This window comes from Rattus norvegicus, chromosome 2 (genome assembly GCF_021556685.1).
Source record: "Rattus norvegicus strain SHRSP/BbbUtx chromosome 2, alternate assembly SHRSP_T2T, whole genome shotgun sequence".
NCBI lineage: Eukaryota > Metazoa > Chordata > Mammalia > Rodentia > Muridae > Rattus > Rattus norvegicus.
Genome location: NC_141535.1, coordinates 29,070,418 through 29,086,224, shown reverse-complemented (window position 1 = coordinate 29,086,224; position 15,807 = coordinate 29,070,418). Strand labels below are relative to the sequence as shown.

At 43.7% G+C, this 15,807-nt stretch overlaps 1 protein-coding gene and 1 non-coding gene across 2 annotated transcripts in view; both read left to right on the top strand.

Annotated features, from left to right (window-relative positions):
* The window catches only part of Sv2c (synaptic vesicle glycoprotein 2c), a 192,516-nt gene that overhangs the window by 26,881 nt on the left and 149,828 nt on the right, over nucleotides 1-15,807 (top strand).
* On the top strand, nucleotides 1,174-1,278 carry LOC120101201 (U6 spliceosomal RNA). Its single transcript, XR_015678900.1, has one exon. It is a non-coding gene; the product is annotated as a U6 spliceosomal RNA (small nuclear RNA).

The following is a 15,807-nucleotide window of genomic DNA, read 5'->3' as shown; positions in this document are numbered from 1 at the left end:
CGGAATATGATCGCTTCCCATCATGTCTCCTGCTGCCCCCAACAACTGTCTGATAGCCTGAAGTACCAAAGCCCCACCCTCTTTAGCGTCTTTGTTCCCGCTTTTGTCCTTCTAGGATGCAGGGTATAGTTGGAGCACTGCCTGGAGTGGGGTCTGATCATATCTCTTCTCTGCTCAGGACTCAGTAAGAGCCCAAATCCTTAGGAAAATCACAGGTTTCATAGGATCCTACCCTTTACTGACTTTGGGTATTCAACCTCTGCTATTCTGTATCCTTTGTTACCCTCGTCCAGCCTCACCGTTGGAACCTCTCTATTCCTCCGATACACTGTGTGTTAGCCTCACTGAGGGATTCTGTCCTCTCCTTCCTGCTTCAGGTGTTCTTGCTCTGTCTGTCCTTTCAGATGACTCTTTCCCCCTGTACGTCTCGTCTCAGTAAGCCCTAATTATCTGAGTATAGCGACAGCCAGATAACTCCCTAGGTCTCATTGCCTTTATTCATTTATTCTTTTAACAGTACAGCTCACCCTCAGTAAACTACATGCTTGCTTTCACGTTTATCTTTGTTTGATAGTGTGTAAGCTCTATGAAGCAGGGAATCTTACTTGTTGTACCCTGAGTGTCTAAAGTGCCTGACACAAAACTGACGTCTATAAGTACATACCTAACGATGAGAGAATGAAGATATTCAGAGATTAACAGAAGCTCAATATCCTGTACCCTTGAATTAATGTACGCCCCCACCAAATGAAGACACAAAGGGATTAACTGCGAACGAAACTGACTAAATAGTCGAATGGAGCAGTAAATAATTCCAATGTTTAATTCTTCCGAAGATCAGTTGAGCACTGAAATGATTAACACATTTGGAAATCTCTTCAAGAGTCAAATGGGGCTGCAAGATCAAACTCTTTGTGCTTAATTCTGTCACTGGACACTGGTACAGTCTTTTTTCTATTGTAAATCTGGGTTTTTAATATACCATTAGTTCTTTGAGTATAATACCAACCTTTAGGCCATTAAATATAGACTAGCAAGTGCTCCCGTCCATCAGTGGCTGACCTAGGGTCAAATTTTACAAAATCACAATCCAAGTAGAACAAGCAAATGATGGTTGCCAAGTCACGCCTACATTGAGCACTGCACTGAGTGGGGGAGGGATTGGTTACATATATGCTCTCCTGAAGCACGTGTAATAAACCTGGCTTGACACAGAGAAGATTAGCGTAGTTCCCACACAAGGATGGCATGCCAATTGAACAAGCAGCCCATGTTTTAAAGTAATTACATTTAAATAAGAAAAAAATGAGAATTGGTTGCATGAAATACATGGAGAATACTTAAGGGGCCCTTAAGAGGATCAGTTTTCTCGGGAGGATTAAATTTTATAGTGTTCCGTTAAAAACCGGTTATTTATTTTTAAATTCTTTATTCTTTTTTTGGATAAAGTGTCTTGTCGTGAGATTTTTAGCTGGCCTGGAACTCACTGTGCAGAACAGACTGGCCTCAAACTTGCAGCAATCCTCCTGCCTCTGCCTCCTGAATGCTGGCCTTATAGGCATGTGCCACCACACAGAGCTAAAAGGCTTTGTTTCTAGAGCCAGTGAAACATCTACAGATCCCTTTAAACTTTACAGAAAACCAAAATCGGCAAGAGTCACATCTGAAGAAAAAGGTCATTCACACAGCACAGTGTGGGAAATGTTAAAGCTGTTTGTTTTTCCTATGTTTTTTGCAAGTGTTTTTGGCTCTATAGAGCACAAGAAACCTTTCTGGGGTGGGCGCTGGCCCACTTGATTGACAGGTGGAGAGTCAACAAATGATCGGAAGACAAGGAAGCAGCGTTAGGATGTTTTTAAATATCTGGGGGTTTAAAAGTTCTTGTTTTTGTTTTTGTTTTTTTAAATAACGGCAAAGACAGATGATTAAAGTTATATTACTGTCCCAGAGACGAAATGGGAAGGATGTTGTCTTCCATATAAGGACAAAGGAGGGCAGGTGTACTGATAAAACATATGGGAACAGAGAGACGGAGATGAGACAGGGACCACAGGTTCAAAAACAGCTCCCAAGAAGTGTGTTAGTGTCTGTGTTTATGTAAAGTTCCTGGGCCCAGGGGTTCTTCACCTTCTGTTCCTCCCTGTGTTTGTGCAAATGGTTTTATGGCAACTTGACACAGGCTGGACTCGTCTGGGAGGAGGGCATTTAAAAAAATGCCACCATAAGGTTGGGCTGAAGGCAAGCTGTAGGACATTTTCTTAGTTAACATGAGGACCCAGTCCGTTGTGTGTGGTTGCATCCCTGAGCTGCTAGTCCCGGGGTTGTGTAAGAAAGCAGGCTGAGCAAACCATGATGAGCAAGCCAGTAAGCAGCATCCCTCCATGGCCTCTGCATCAGCTCCTGCCTCCAGGTTCCTGCCCTGCTTGGGTTCCTGTCTGGACTTTGATGAGATCGATGCATAAAGCAAACAAACTCTTTCCCTCTTCAACTTGCTTTTGGTCATGGCGTTTCATCTCAGTCATAAAAGCCCTAACTTAGTATTCTCTTCTGCAGAGTGAGATGTTTATATTTTGTAGGGAAAGAAATCGGTTTCCCTTGGGTCACCTTGTTAGCATTTAACCTTTCTGGGTAAGAAAGACTGTAGTTTGGTTTCTGACCAAAGCCTCGTGTCATGCCTCGATGTTTGACCTGGGGATCACAAAATCTGAGTTCAACGTTCCCAACCTACAGTGACTGGAGATAAACTTAATTCAGTTCATTGTGGTTTTTGTTTTAAGTAGATTTACTATTTGTTTGGGATAAAGAGGGATTGCCTGACTTTTGTGCTATCTGTTGGTGTCTTCCACTAGCTCAGGATTAGCCAAGGGCTCCCTGCTAACTGGCAAACAAGGGATGCAAGGGTAGGCTGTGATGCCTTTTATCCCTTGATGGTCCTTGTGAGTTTATGATTATGGAATCAACTAATTTTTGTTCTCATGAGTAGAATATTCAAAATGTCAATCTATTGTAGAATTAATTTCCAAAGTGGTTATAGTGGTTATAGTGTTATTACATATAACGGACGCTGAAGCTTTCAATGATAGGGTGTAAAAGAAAGAAGTCAAGGGGAATGCTGGGATTGTTTCCATTCGTGCTCATAAATATGTTCTCTTTATTAAAATTGTGTGTCTGTGTGTCTCTCTCTGTGTGTGTGAGTGTGTGTGTACATGCATGTGCATGGGATGCATCTTTTTTGTGTCTGTTTAAATGTAAGTCATGAATATCTAGGTGCCAACAGATGCCAGAAGAGAAAAGGGTGTCAGACACCTGGAGCTGCAGTTGCCAGTGGTTGTAAGCACTTGATATGGGTGTTGGGATCTGAATTCAGGTTCTCTAGAGAGCAGCAAGTGTCTTTGAGACTGGAAGGACGTGTAAGTCTCACTTTGGAGATCTGTCAGAACCTGTATATGGATAAACATTAGTGACATATATTGTGAACTTTATCAAATATGAGTTAATTTCATGTAGTCACTTCTCTTTAACATTTCTATGGGTTGAACAGTGTCTCACCAGTATGTGTATTGAGATCCAAATCCCCAATATCTATGAATGTGAGCCTGTTTGGAAATAGGGTCTTTGCACGTGTAGTCAGTTTAAGATAAAGCTGTTAAGGTAGAGTAATAGCATGTCTGGTAGCCTTATGGGAAACGTGGGCACAACACATAGGAAGCAAGTCATAAGAGCTGTGGTGGAAAGTAGAACCACACAGAGACAAACAAGGAATGCTGGGACCTATGTGCACCATAAAATGCTAGAAATGCCAAGGGGAGATGCTCTATGGCTTTCAGAGGGAACTATGTCACTCCAGCACTGTGATTGTCACCCTCCAAAACTGTCACAGTATTGGTTCGTGACTTGAACCCACTTGGTGTTCTACCTGTACTAAGTCATGAGGGTCAAGGGTGATGGTGTGTATGAAATACTTAATAAGTGCTGTGTGCTATGCAGATGGCACACTGCAAATGCCTGTCCCCACACATCAAGTGGCTGAGGATTGAACCCTGGCCAGATTGTAGTATTGGTGTCATTCTGCATGAAGAAACATTTGAGGAAAAGAGGTCTGTTGGTTGAAACGGAGAGAACATATGGGGAGAGGGGCCTTTGAAAGAATTAGGACCAAAAGCACCTTAAGCAGATGACGACATTTTCAGGAAGTGAATAGTCCACTCATAACCTAGTGTCTTCCTCCATCTAGCAGAGGTAGACAGTGAGCACATTCTCCTGCCTCACCAAACACTGTGATGTATTTTTGGGAGCTATGATTACAGTGGGGTCCTGCTTGAGAGTGGCTGTTTAGGTCACAGGCTATCCTGCCTTCTCCCTGGTCTCCTTGCCCACCCTTCCCGGTCACCATTCAGCTTCCTCACAGGGAACGCCAACCTCAGTCATCAGAGAATTTATACCAGACTGAATGTCACTGTGACCTGGGAAAGTAAACAGGGCTCCTTTTATCGGACAGACTTTGAGTGACAAGTTCCTTCACTACTACTGTTTTGAAATCTAGACCTGTCTTTTTCAGAGAATGACACAATTTCTGTATGGCAACAGCCCGGGAGGGCTGCCATGGTGAATGTGTGAAGCAGCCTGAGGTGAACTGTGCAAAAGTCTGTCAGAAGTGAAACAAGGCTCCCCTGCAGGGGAGGTGCAGTCTTTCCCCCCTTTGCTTTACCATTCACACAGTGCACTTCCCTGTTGACTGTAGGGCTGTAGTGATTGCTCCTGCTGCTGGTCCTAGAGACAAAAGATGAAAGTAAGTCTCTTCCTTCAGCAGCTCCGGCCGTGAAATTCTTCTTTTGTCTTCCCAAGATTGGATCAAGAAGAATCCAAATAAATGTTCTCTCCCAGGGTCTCACTGCCACATGTGCCTCTGTGCTGTGTGAACCAAGCTGACTGCAGAGGAAGCCTCCGTCCTTGTATGTGAGCTCTCTCCTCTTTGGCAGGACCAGAGCCATGTTTTACTCCTGCTGTGCCTCATTGCAGAGCTCGCAGGTGCTGGTCCCAGGGACTCGCCTAGAGGATGCTTTGTTGGTGAAGGGCTCTGAGGTTTGAGTTTGGCCATGCTAACTGACCCTTCCTTGGAGGCACATGATGTGTGTTAGCATCTCAAAGGTTCCGAGAAGGCCAGCAAATAGGATTCTTTTAGGTGCTGGGATTTAGATAAAAATGACCCAGAGAGAATCTTGCTTGTCCTGAGATTTATCTTGAAGGGTAAGTCAGATAATGAACAGTTAATTCTGTGTACTGTGTTGTCAGAAAGGGGTATGATCAAGGGTGCTGCTCAGGAATGGTGATGTAGTGACGCTATGGCCTAGAGCTATACATGGTGCCACTTTTAGCTTATTTTATTTATTTGCTTGTTTGTTTGCTTGTTTGTTTGTTTGTTTATTCTTGGAAAGTGAGCTTTATATGTAGCTGAAGATGATTTTTACCTCCTGACTCTCTTGGGTCTGCCTCCCAAAAGGGAGTTGGGAGGGAACCTCCAACAGTGAACCTGGGTGAAGAACATTCCAGAAAGATGGACTAGCAAGCACAAAGACTCTGAGGCAGAAGGAGGTTTGGCATTCAGAAGTCAGAATGGCCTGGGTAGAGAGAATCCAATGGCGGACGGTGAAACTGAAGAGCTGGATCAGATCATGTGGGGCCAGGGGCCTGGGAAGGAAGCCCCTTGGGGGCTTTCAGAGAGGAGTAATGCCTTCTGTCATGTGATTAGAAGGATTTCTGTGACTGATTTGTGGAGAGGAAACACCAAAGGGCCAAAAATAGGACCAGTAACATAGAGAGGAGGCCCTCAGAGTGTTCAGGTGACACCCGATGTTATTTAAGGCAAGTGACCTGCTGAGAGATGGGGAGAAGGTGACAGATGTTTTCCTGATGTCCTTAGACACATTTTCTCCTACCTTCTTCTTTAAGAAAAACTCATTTTTTCTTATGGTGAATTTTTGGGAGCACCCCTGAATTTGATGAGTTGCCAAGCATGTCTTTCTGTTGGTCAGGAATGAGCTTTTCTGTGGTCCAATTTGCAGTCGATTTTTTTTTCTTTTGGTGCATAGGGTCAAAGTTGAATGATTCTTGGCTCTAGAAATAGGACAGTCCCAGTATCTAGCATGGGTGTGTCCAAAGGTTCAGACTATGTTTGGGCCTTGTGGTTCATTTTTAATCTATTATTAAATTATTTTTTGTTTTCATTAGCCAGCGAGCACCTCTACTTGTCTACCTTTGGGCTAATTAGCTCAATTTAGGCCCTACTCTATTCAACAGTATAAGCGCATAGATCCTGTGATATTGTAAGGCAATTGTCTGCAGTATAAAGTCCCTAGATGAAGAGCAGCCAGAGGCCTTTGTTTTACTTCTGTGTGCTTACAGTTGGGGGTGGTTTACACAGAAGGTCACTTTGCTGCCTGAGACAGTCTCAAAGCTTACTGCATTAAGAATCCAAGACGAGCCAAAACATTTTGCCTTTTCTTATAGAACTTGGAATAATCTATCCATGTGTTTGGGTGGCTTCTGACTTTTCTTCTAACTCTCGCTTTGGGAGCAGATCAGTTCTCATATACTGGTGTAATATTCAGTAGCCCAGATAGAGGGCCCTGAGCCCAGAAGTACCTCCTGTCCTCCAAAATCCAACTTTTATAGCCAACCACTGAGCTTACGAGTTACAACTTACACATTCCATTGAATTTTGTAATTGAGAAAGAAATGTCTCAGAGGAAGGAGAAGCACCCCATCTTTTCTTTATCTGCTGTGAGTGGATTAGCTCAGTAGCTCTTGTCTCCCAAGACAGTAAAATCTTTACTAGAAAACAGAAAGGAGAATATTCTTTAAAGTGATTCCTTTAACATCTTATGTTGTTCTTCCTATTACACACACACACACACACACACACACGAGCGTGCACACACACACACATGCATGCTCACATGCACACACGTGCAGTGAGAGAGAAAGAAGCCCACAGAACTGCTGTATATCAGCTGAACCCTAGCTAGAACACACAGAGCACAGAGTTCTGTGATGGTCCAGTGTTCTTGCTTCTTCCAAGCTCTCTGGGGAACTTGTGCATCAATAACCTTGGTCCCAAAGCTGCCTCTCCCCAGAGCCATAGAGTATCTGTGGCGATGTTCAGGGAGGCTCTGACACTCCTTTCTGGAGACCACAGGCTAGGGAAACAGTGCATTCATTATTCCACAGGGACAGTGCTCTGGAGATTTTGTCTCTGTGCTCAGGTGGTGTCCAAGTAAACACAGGCAGCTGTGCTTGTGGCCACTTCCAGGAACCTGGCGAAATCAGGTATTTATATTTACCAAGTAAAACTTTACAAGGCAGAGAGAAACCATGCCGTTTCCAGGTGGTACTGAGAGGAAAAGGAGTGCCAACCCATCTTGTTGACATTCCTGGGAAAATTTTTGCCTTTAATCGGGGTGATGCAAAGGAGGCAAAGTCGATACCCTGGCTATGCTTTTAAATCGCATCAAATCTCTACAAAGATGCTAATCACATGACCCTGGTTCCTGAAGCAGGATGGACAGACTAGAAACAGACATGCCGATTACAGTTTTCCATTGTAGGTTAAACCCTGGGGGACAGGGCAGTGGCGAGCAATGGAGAGAGTGAGCCTCAGGCCCTTGACATCCAGCTACGTTCTTAGGGTGGGGCAGGGCACAGCCATCCTAGCCAGTTGGCATCATTCCAGAAAGGCAAGTTCAGCATTCCTGCTGTGAGTGATGAATTCTGACCACAAGCTACATCCTTCCGTTCTTTAATTTCGAATACACTGGCCTTCACCAGCCAGACCCTGTTGGCCTTTCCTGTTTTAGTCTTAAATCACTGTTTTAGCCCATTTTGAACCAGCGCTGTCAGGCTAGTAAAGACAAAGCCGGTGCTGGAACCTGCATCCATATCTGACTCATAAACGAGACCACCATTTATGGTCTTAACTTATTCAGTGTGTCTGAGCCACCTGTTTCTCAAGGGTTACTGAGTTCTCGCAAAGATCGGGGAGCAGCTGTGCACCCGTGTGCTGAGGAGACAGATATGACCGCTCTTAGTTTTCCACCTTGGGGTCAAAGCGATTCCACAAATGAATACTTAGCTGGCGCTATAGCAACCTTTAAACATACAAGGTACACATATCTAAGTTATAGACGATGTGTTGTTTTTAAAACAAAACCCCAAACATTTGATTTTACCAATAAAGACTCAGGGGCCGGAATCTGTGGTAAAAGCTTGCAAGCTCAGAGAGGCAGAGAAATAACTAGGTAGCTGACCTTCCTCCTCGGTCAATGTCCCATAAAGAAAGTTCTCCTTCTCCACACCATCTCAAAACCTCCTCAAATTCAAGGTCCCTCCCTGCTACCTCCTGTGCATCTCTCTCCCCATCCTCCTGACTCTCTTTAACTCTCTGCGGGGTTTTTTTTTTTTTCTATGTTCACTACCTGTCAATGGTTGCTCGCTCTATCTCTTGACCTGTGGTTGACTTTATTTAATTCTATTTACTACCAACAGATAACTCTTTGATTAAAGGCGTGTGCTAGGACTGAGCCACACCACTACTAGAAACAGGTTTTCCAGTAAATAACACAACCTCGGGGTTCACAGTGTCATCAAGTATCCTGCAACAGTGGTGTAAATTTCTTTTTCTTCTACTTCCATCCATTCCCTTATAAACAGGAAATAAAAGACTCCAATTTTATCCCAGTGCTTATGGAGCAGCTAGTGGGAGCAGCTGGATTGCTGTTCTTTGTGTGATTGCTTTTTTTTTTTTTTTAATCTGTCTTCCTCTGGTTTGCCTCTAAGGACATTAAACACACAGAAGTCATTGATTCATTGTAATATGGTTGTAGTCACAATAAACATGTCTACAAATGTCAGAGGGCAGAGCTAACAGGATCAAGGGACAGATACCACGTCTCTAATGACTGGGTGAAGTTAGCCCTGAAGGAAACCCTTGTTTTGCACCAATGAGCTGGATTCTTCTAGATCCTGTCACTGCCTGCTAAGGTTTAAATATGCTTCATCCCCTCAGGGTTCATGACTTAAGAGCTTGATCCCCAGTGCACTGGTCAGGAATTGGTAGAGTGTGGACAGAATTACATTATGACGGCACTGCCCTCAAAGGATCAGTGCTGGTCTCGTGGAGGAAGTTTACACTTACAACAGTGGGTTATCTTAAAAAGAACAAGTCTGACTCCTCCCTGGTCTTTGACTTATTGACTTACCATGGAATCTCTTCTGCATGCAGCCACCTTTCCCTCTGCTTCTTTGCCATGTGGTATCATGGCTAAGGGGGGCCTTGTTAGAGGTCAAACAAAGAGAACTGCATCATCTTGGGCTTTTTAGTCTCTGAAACTCTAAACTAAACTATAAGTTTTATGGAGTAGACAGACTACAGTATTTTGTTTATAGCAATGGAAAACGAACTGAGTTATTTCTGTGCTCTGGGCTCATCTAAGACTCAAACACAAGGGTCTTCCCATAACCTTCAAAGTCCCCAATGATCTGTCCCTAGTCACTCCATTGATTCTCTCCCCCACCCCGACTCTGTTTAGTTTCCCACCTTCTCTGACTCTCTCCACTGGACAGCCCTCATTCCTGCCTGCGGTTCTGTGTCTGAGCCCCTGAGTAGCAGCATGACTTACATGACTTAGCTGGATCAGCTCTTATTCAAGATCACCTTCCAATCAGCACTCTCTGGACCACACGTCCTATGATTCCTCCTCCTCCACTGGGCAACCTTGCATGATCCCTTTGGGCAGCCATTAGCTAGCTATATGTAGTCATTATGTTTCAAAATGGCAACTGGGATACAGGACATCAACATGGACGTTCCATAGAACAGTGCTGCTCTGAGTCCCCAACCTGCCTTGTTTTTATTTCTAGGACTACCCGCTGCATAGAAGTATCTTCTTTTCTTCCCATTGTGATGACTGAGGAAGAAATTCTATACAACCAGAGACTTGCTGTGTCCTGCTCAGTCTCTGATTTTCAGCTCCTAAAATAATGCTTGATATATCCCTGGTCCTTAATAAATACAGTGTGAATGGTCTTTGAGTCACTGAGGAAATAAACAAGCATCATGAAGGGAAGTCTGCTGCTCTTCCCCACCCCAGCTACGTAAGTTCCAGGTCAGGCTTCCTGAAAGGAACTCAGCTCCTGGCTTTGCCAATTGAGTTCCCCTCGCATGATTTCGGGGTCTCAGTGGAAGAGACAGATCCACAGATGGCTCTTTTCAAACCTGTCAGTCCCTCCATGCAGGGAGAGCCTCTGGGAGAATGCCATTGATCATTCAATGGAAGTGAGTGCTTCTCTGTTATTTAAGAGTGGGGGTTATATGTGGTTGGATTTTTTTCTTTCTTTCTTTCTTTTGGGTGAGTGTACTTCATAATGCAAATTATTTGAATTCTCCTTGGGCATTTGGTTTCCCCAAAGGGTTATAAGTTTCTACTGATGACTTGGGGACTGAATCTATGAGTACTGAACCCTCTAGGCTCAACTGGAGATATCCTAGGTTTGCTTGCCAGTCCTTCCTGCAGAGCAGTACCTGTGAACATGGTGTTCTCAGACTTCCCTTCCTGAATCATACGCTAGTAAGTCTGACTCAGTCTTTCCAGCTCACTTATCTGCTTCTTGATGGATGCTCCCATAGCTGTTGGTGTTCCACGGGAGACAGCTACCAGACTCTCTGATGTGTCTGGCAGGAAGAGCTTGTGGCCGGAATACATGTCAGCTATCACACTCTCTGATGTGTCTGACAGGAAGAAGACCTTGTGGCCAGAGTATATGTCAGCTACCAGACCCTCTGATGTTTCTGACAGGAACAAGAGCTTGTGGCCAGAGTATATATGTCATGGTCTGAGAAACCAACAACCAAATATACAAATCAATATAAAATTTAAACACATATATTATGTATGTATATACTTTGTTTATTAAATAATTGGCACAATAACAAACTATATAAATTTCACTGAGTGGCATTAATGAAGGCTTGGATAACATGTATTGAGTGAGTTGACTATCCGATGTTTTTAGCTCTGGGATTGATTTTTAAACTTAGTGCAACATTAATGGAGAATTCTTTGAAAAAAAAAAGCTAAGCAACTCTAAGGCTTATTTGGAAGAGAAAGCAGATGAAAATAACGAACACGTATTTGAAAAGGATGAGCCATGAGGGGAACATGCACCTGTATGAAATATAGCAAAAGATAAAAAGTCAAACAGGTACAGCTAACCGTAGATGGCCTTCACTGAGGAGGAATGGGGGACTGAGGAGACATGAACACCTGTAAGAACTTTGTTTCTTGTCACAGGGATATTTAGATAACTTTTTTTAAAAAAAATTACATGATGTAATACACAAAATAAGTCGAACAATTAAGCAAAAACTAGTTCTACTGTAGATGCATGTTTTTAGAAGCTCAACAGGGCCTTAAAACTTGCTGAAGCAGAAAATACGAACAGAGAGCCTAGTTAAGTAGATTATATAAAAATGATTTATAATAGGTATTCATGGCAGAAATTCATTGTGGATAAGACTATCTGAGAAAAATATTTATAGCACACACAAAAGCGTCTTCTGTTCCTCTTAAAATTCAATAAGCAAAAGACTATGCTAGAGTCTTGTGTCTGCTGACCAGATCGCTACGAACTGAGTGACCTGAAATTTGTCTTCTCTCTGCTCTAGAGGCCAGCATCCCAGCATGGAGATGTTAGCAGACCCGCAGCCTCTCCAGCAGGGATGCCTTCCGTGTCCCCCGGGATGGGTGGCTCTAGGACCCCTTGGCTTCTGGCTGGGGCTGCAGTCTGACTGCTTCCCTTTCATGTCTTTCCTAATCCCTAGATCTATGGCGTACCCCCATAGTCCAGGGAGGTTTTACCTAAATACGTTAACCCTGTTGCTTGCTTTGTTCCAGCTAAGACAGCACTTATAAATCCTGGTGGCTAAAACACAGACATGTCTTTCTGGAAGTGACCGCGAAACCTACCGTCAACCCGAAATGAAAATGGCACGGGATGAGCGTTCCATGAGAAACGTTCAATTTTACAAGAGGTCAAATGCAACTTAGAATGTTAAAACGTGCTTTTCATTCATCCCAGCCACCAACTTCCGGTGCAGGCCAAAACACAGGGAAACAGAGCACCTTTTTAACCTTCCCATAGGACAATAGAGTGTTTTTTTTTAATTACCAAAATTCTGTTTTCCTTCTGACCTCAGGAATTCTCAGCGCCTAATTAAAAAAAATAAACCCGGCGGATCCCGGCCCGCAGCAGCTCTCTACTCCCAAACCCCGTGGGAGAGAGACCTCACCGCCTGGTCAGGTGGGCGCTCCTGAGGCTGCAGAGCAGAGGAGACCACCAACACTGCCCACCCCTGCCCACATTCCTGGCACAAGAGGAAACTGTATAAGGCCTCTGGGTTCCCGTAGGGGAGGGCCCAGGAGCGGCAGGACCCCTGCACCTGAGACACCGCCGGAACCTGAAGGAAACAGACCGGATAAACAGTTCTCTGCACCCAAATCCCGTGGGAGGGAGAGCTAAACCTACAGAGAGGCAGACACGCCTGGGAAACCAGAAGAGACTGCACTCTGCACACACATCTCGGACGCCAGAGGAAAACACCAAACGCCATCTGGAACCCTAGTGCACGGAAGCTCCCGGAAAGGGCGGCGCATATCTTCCTGGTTGCTGCCGCCGCAGAGAGCTCATGGGCAGCACCCCGTGAGCAAACTTGAGCCTCGGGACAAAAGGTAAGACCAACTTTTCTGCTGCAAGTGACCTGCCTGGTGAACTCAAGACACAGGCCCACAGGAACAGCTGAAAACCTTTAGAGAGGAAAAACTACACGCCCCAAAACAGAACACTCTGTCCCCATAACTGGCAGAAAGAAAACAGGTCTACAGCACTCCAGACACACAGGCTTATAGGACAGTCTAGCCACTGTCAGAAATAGCAGAACAAAGTAACACTAGAGATAATCTGATGGCGAGAGGCAAGCGCAGGAACCCAAGCAACAGAAACCAAGACTACATGGCATCATTGGAGCCCAATTCTCCCACCAAAATAAACATGGAATATCCAAACACACCAGAAAAGCAAGATCTAGTTTCAAAATCATATTTGATCATGATGCTGGAGGACTTCAAGAAAGACGTGAAGAACTCCCTTAGAGAACAAGTAGAAGCCTACAGAGAGGAATCACAAAAATGCCTGAAAGAATTCCAGGAAAACATAAATAAACAAGTAGAAACCCATAGAGAGGAGACACAAAAATCCCTGAAAGAATTCCAGGAAAACGCAATCAAACAGTTGAAGGAATTAAAAATGGAAATAGAAGCAATCAAGAAAGAACACATGGAAACAACCCTGGATATAGAAAATCAAAAGAAGAGACAAGGAGCTGTAGATACAAGCTTCACCAACAGAATACAAGAGATGGAAGAGAGAATCTCGGGAGCAGAAGATTCCATAGAAATCATTGACTCAACTGTCAAAGAGAATGTAAAGCAGAAAAAGCTACTGGTCCAAAACATACAGGAAATCCAGGAATCAATGAGAAGATCAAACCTAAGGATAATAGGTATAGAAGAGAGTGAAGACTCCCAGCTCAAAGGACCAGTAAATATCTTCAACAAAATCAGAGAAGAAAACTTCCCTAACCTAAAAAAAGAGATACCCATAGGCATACAAGAAGCCTACAGAACTCCAAATAGATTGGACCAGAAAAGAAACACCTCCCGTCACATAATAGTCAAAACACCAAACGCACAAAATAAAGAAAGAATATTAAAAGCAGTAAGGGAAAAAGGTCAAGTAACATATAAAGGCAGACCTATCAGAATCACACCAGACTTTTCGCCAGAAACTATGAAGGCCAGAAGATCCTGGACAGATGTCATACAGACCCTAAGAGAACACAAATGCCAGCCCAGATTACTGTATCCTGCAAAACTCTCAATTTCCATAGATGGAGAAACCAAGATATTCCATGACAAAACCAAATTTACACAATATCTTTCTACAAATCCAGCACTACAAAGGATAATAAAGGGTAAAGCCCAACATAAGGAGGCAAGCTATACCCTAGAAGAAGCAAGAAACTAATCGTCTTGGCAACAAAACAAAGAGAATGAAAGCACACAAACATAACCTCACATCCAAATATGAATATAACAGGAAGCAATAATCACTATTCCTTAATATCTCTCAACATCAATGGCCTCAACTCCCCAATAAAAAGACATAGATTAACAAACTGGATACACAACAAGGACCCTGCATTCTGCTGCCTACAGGAAACACACCTCAGAGACAAAGACAGACACTACCTCAGAGTGAAAGGCTGGAAAACAACTTTCCAAGCAAATGGTCAGAAGAAGCAAGCTGGAGTAGCCATTCTAATATCAAATAAAATCAATTTTCAATTAAAAGTCATCAAAAAAGATAAGGAAGGACACTTCATATTCATCAAAGGAAAAACACACCAAGATGAACTCTCAATCCTAAATATCTATGCCCCAAATACAAGGGCACCTACATACGTAAAGGAAACCTTACTAAAGCTCAAAACACACATTGCACCTCACACAATAATAGTGGGAGATTTCAACACCCCACTCTCATCAATGGACAGGAGCCGGATGTAGATCGCTCCTGAGAGACACAGCCAGAATACAGCAAATACAGAGGCGAATGCCAGCAGCAAACCACTGAACTGAGAATAGGACCCCCGTTGAAGGAATCAGAGAAAGAACTGGAAGAGCTTGAAGGGGCTCGAGACCCCATATGTACAACAATGCCAAGCAACCAGAGCTTCCAGGGACTAAGCCACTACCTAAAGCTATACATGGACTGACCCTGGACTCTGACCTCATAGGTAGCAATGAATATCCTAGTAAGAGCACCAGTGGAAGGGGAAGCCCTGGGTCCTGCTAAGACTGAACCCCCAGTGAACTAGACTGTTGGGGGGAGGACGGCAATGGGGGGAGGGTTGGGAGGGGAACACCCATAAGGAAGGGGAGGGGGTAGGGGGATGTTTGCCCGGAAACCAAAGAATTATTATTAAGTATTAAATAAATTAAAAAAAATAAAATAAACCCATCTAACTGCCCAATGTCAGGAGTCAGGTTAGATGAATGATAGCCCAATGTAAATTAAAGTGGTAGAATCATACTTAAAAGCTACAGGAAATTGAAATATCAAAGTGAATTATGAAAGCACCCACCCAGACTGAATGCATTTCTAGTTGCTTTTCCCAGTCCTATGACCTAGACCATGCATGGCTGGGTAATATTTCAAAATACTGATCAAAATGACTGATCCCTGAAAGACAAAGAAATCCTTGAGGAAGGCAATGGAAAGGAAGAAAAGCCAGCATAGGGAAGGAGACTGTGGCAAGATTACAAGCAGGGTGTGGTTAGCAGGCAAACTGGGAGATGGGGACACACCGTCCACCTCTGCCTACACCTGTCTGCCACTTAGCCAGGATGGAACCCCCAAGCCTGACAGTGCCGGTGCACAATTTGGAATCCAGAATTACTGAGAATAAATGATAGGCAAACTAGGTCATCACAAAACCCTATTTAAAAACAGAAAACAAAAAAACAAAGAAGAAAACAAAAACAAAGACAGAAAACCCACAGGAGGCTTCACAACGCTGGATTGTGACCTGTAAGACTGGTTCCATTTTTTAAGACTTGCTTTCTCTTTTAAACGTATTAATGATAAAGGAGCTTTCATTTTGTGGTTTAAACTGTTACCTTAGCATCTTACCGG